Source organism: Vigna radiata, chromosome 8 (assembly GCF_000741045.1).
Source record: "Vigna radiata var. radiata cultivar VC1973A chromosome 8, Vradiata_ver6, whole genome shotgun sequence".
NCBI lineage: Eukaryota > Viridiplantae > Streptophyta > Magnoliopsida > Fabales > Fabaceae > Vigna > Vigna radiata.
In genome coordinates, this window is record NC_028358.1 from 11589334 (window position 1) to 11593377 (window position 4044).

Sequence of the window (4044 nt, forward strand, 5' to 3'; positions counted from 1 at the left end):
TTTTCTCTTACTTCTAACAGAACATGAGAAGAATGATCTCTCTATTTTGATTCTTATAATAATTCATTCTAAATACAGTATATTGTTGATATTCATTTACAAAATTTGATTTCCTAACATATACTCTTTTATGCACACAAATTTGAAGATAAGCTTCATTCATACACGTAACTATTTCACAACATTTATTATTTAGTATAAATAGTTTTTTACTAGATATTTATTGTTTAATTTATTATTTGAAGTATTTATAATTTCTCATTATTGCGTTATATATTTAAATATACAAATATTATGCAAAAAAAAAAAACTAATGCATAAAATTTCCAAAATGTAACAAATTTATGAAGACAATTTAAGCAATTCATTAATTGAATTAAATAAAATTAAATCTCAATAAAGTTCTACTCCATCAGCTTTGTCATAATAAATTAATGATGTTGCATATGTAACACAATATTTTTCTATAAGAAATATATCATCGATTTTAAAATGTTGTGCGTTGTCCAGTTCCAAAATCCCCTTCCATTGACTGACTCAATATTAAGACGTCAAAATTTCTCTTGTGGGTCGAAGGAAGACCACGCGACAGGGGAAGCGCGTGGGGAGGCAAGAAGAAAGGAAAAATAATAAAGAAAGGGACACCCTGTGTTCTTCACAACTCCATATTTAACCACCAATATCCACTCGCTAATTCCAACGTTGTAATGCGTGCTTCTTAACTCCCTCCTCTTCACTCACTCTCCGACATCGTTTTGCTCGAACGATCAAACTCTGTTGAGAAACAAACCCTTCTTTCTCTCTCTGATTTCTATATATTCTGCATATTCCTGTTAGAGTTTTCGTGTTCTTTGTCTCAATGGAGGTTCAAACTCACACCCACGCTCACTCCACCTTCGATGTCAACCCCAACCCCAACGCATCATTTCCTTACGACATTCATCATCCTCAATTTCGGAGCTCCGAATACCCAACCCCAACATTCCCACTCTCCCCTCATGACCCGCCACAACCTTCACCCACCCACGACTCATCGGACCCTCACGCGCCGGGACGCGCCTGCCCCCAGACTTCTGCTGCCCTCAAGGTGCAAAAGGTCTACCGGAGTTACCGCACACGCCGGAGGTTGGCTGATTCCGCCGTCGTCGCCGAGGAGCTCTGGTGCGTCTTCTCTGCATGGAAACTCTGTCTCCCTCACCTCTTCTCTCTCTCTCTCTCTCCCCTCTCTCTCTCTCTCCTCTCTCTCTATATATATATGTATATAATTTATATTCTTTTTTATTAGGACATTTTTTTTTATTTAAAATTTTATTGGGTTTGAGTTTGAGAAGGTGGGGTTTGAAAATTTGAAGGTGGCAAGTGATTGATTTCGCGAGGTTAAACCACAGTACCATTTCGTTTTTCAATTTGCCCGAGAGTGCTGCATCACGGTGGAATAGGGTGAAACTCAACGCTTCCAAGGTCTCTCTCTATATTCTTTAATAGATTTATATGTGTAATACGGATACTATACGAGTACTTGTACGTTTTGTTGGAAGCTATTTTGCCTTTTGTTCCGTTTGATACTAAGATTATGTTTGATTCTGAAGTCAGCTGTTTTTCGCAGGTGGGAAAGGGCTTGTTCTTGGACGCCAAAGCACAAAAATTGGCTTTTCAACATTGGATTGAAGCTGTGAGTATGCATTACCTAACACCTCACATTGGCATTATTTAATTTATTTGTATTTTGTTATATATGGCCAAGTCATCGTTATCTCTGTTGTAGCGTGTTTGGTTCCACATCTTGGTTTTTCACGTTTAATGAGAAGAAGCTAGTAGTAGTAATAATAGTAGCTTTCATGTTTTGGATGTGATTTATTACTTCTCAATATTTCAAAGTCATCATTCATTTAGTGTCATGGCTTGAACTGTAGATTGATCCACGCCACCGCTATGGGCATAACTTGCATTATTACTATGAAGAATGGTGCAAATCGGATTCTGGCCAGCCATTCTTTTTTTGGTGAGACTAATTTTCTATAAAGAAAGCATTTATCGATTCATTCATTGGGCTTGGTCGTGTCTGATTGACAATATGCTGTTGATGTTGGATGGTTTCATTGTGAATACAGGGGAATATGTTTTGCTTTACACTTAAGCATCTAAAAATCCTTGTATACTTTCCATGAAAAAAGGGGATTGTTTAGGAGCCCAATTTCATTGGTTAGATGAAATGGGGAATTCTGATTTTGTTTCCTATTTCTTGTTTTGACTAAGGGAAGCTTGTCACGTGGAGTGAAATGCTAAGTGGAACGATGAAGAGGTTAAAGTTATGGGTTTTCACTGAAACTTTTTAATTTGTCTCATTCTGCAGGTTGGATTTGGGAAATGGAAAAAATCTTGATCTTGAACAGTGCCCGAGATCGAAACTCCGAAAGCAATGCATAAAGTATCTAGGACCTGTATGTGCGCCTACTTGTTGGATTTATCACCTTTTTTTTTTCTTTTGTTAATTTTAGTTGTCTTTGACTTGATTGACTATTTGATTTATAATTTGTACTGTATTATTCAAAAAGTTGTTGCCTTTTTTCCTGCTTTTCTACTAGTTGATCCTTCTCAATAATTTTCTGCAACAGCAAGAGAGAGAGCACTATGAATACACTGTCTGCGAGGGGAAAATTATCCACAGGCAATCTGGGGATTTTCTGCACACAAAAGAAGATTCTAAGGATGCCAAGTGGATATTCGTAATGAGCACCTCAAAGAAACTTTATGCTGGCAAGGTAACAATTCAAACTCAGTAATTCTTTCCAATTTTCTGTTACTCAATACAGGCAACTCTGCCATTTCTTTCCAGTCATCTTGATACTTTGTAATAACCTCTCAGAAAAAGAAGGGATTATTCCACCATTCTTCTTTTCTAGCTGGTGGAGCTACCTTGGCTGCTGGAAGGCTAGAGGCTGAGCATGGTGTTCTTAAGGTATACTTAATTTCATAGCTTGCATGATTAGTTTAGGTCTTTGTCCTATTGTAATCTCTTCTAATATTGTAGTGTGCTGTTGTCATCTTTTTTTTCTTTTGGTACAAATTTGGCTATGCACATAGAATCTCACTGATAGACTCATTTACTAATTGCTATATCTGTGCATTGAAAAATGACAAATGACTGATTCTCTATGCTTTTGGCCTTTTAGTCCATCTCTGCATATAGTGGACACTATCGACCAACAGATGAGGCGCTCAACTCCTTCATATCATATCTCAATGAAAATGGTGTCAATATTGATGAAGTTGAGGTAATTGATTTATAGCAGGCCGTTCTTGTGAAGCTAAGTGTTTGTTTACGCCAAAAGCTGTTTCTTCACGTAGATAATCACCTGCATTTTTCATTGAACAATCATGATGCATTGTTTCAGATTCGCAATCCAAAAGATGATAGCGATACTTACGAGGATGGAAAGGTTAGTGAAATGGAAACAGCAGTTGAAGATTCTAGCCATGGTAATATACCAGGGCCTGGAATTTCTGAGGAAGCTGAGAACACTTCATCTTCAAGCAATGCAGTAGACCCTCAACCTGTATCTGTTGGTAGTTATAAAAGGACTCTCTCAGGTGGTCTTCAGAGTCCAAGAGCTGAGGTGCCCAAGAAAGCAATATTGCAAAGAATCAATTCCAAGAAGGCAAAGTCCTACCAATTGGGGCATCAACTTTCACGTAAATGGTCAACTGGGGCTGGACCAAGAATTGGGTGTGTTGCTGACTACCCTGTAGAGCTTAGATTGCAGGCCCTGGAAATGCTTAACCTTTCTCCAAAACTTCCTCCTTCACCTTCCTCGTACAGGTTACTCGGTGGTCTTGTCTCACCTACGGCTTGTTCAACACCCAATGGCACAAAAACTGAAACTGATGAGAATTCTCGTTATTCAACTCCTAAATGATATTAGGATTATGTCTGTCAAGGTTATTATAGGTGCTTTAGTTAATGTATGTTAAATATTGTTCTTTATGTCATGTCTACTTTGAAGAACTTAATGTTGTCTTTTATAAAATTCAATAGTTATTATC

At 37.5% G+C, this 4044-nt stretch overlaps 1 pseudogene; it reads left to right on the plus strand.

Annotated features, from left to right (window-relative positions):
- The first annotated feature begins 567 nt into the window (after positions 1 to 567).
- On the plus strand, positions 568 to 3744 carry LOC106769832 (annotated as a pseudogene).
- The last annotated feature ends 300 nt before the right edge of the window (positions 3745 to 4044 follow it).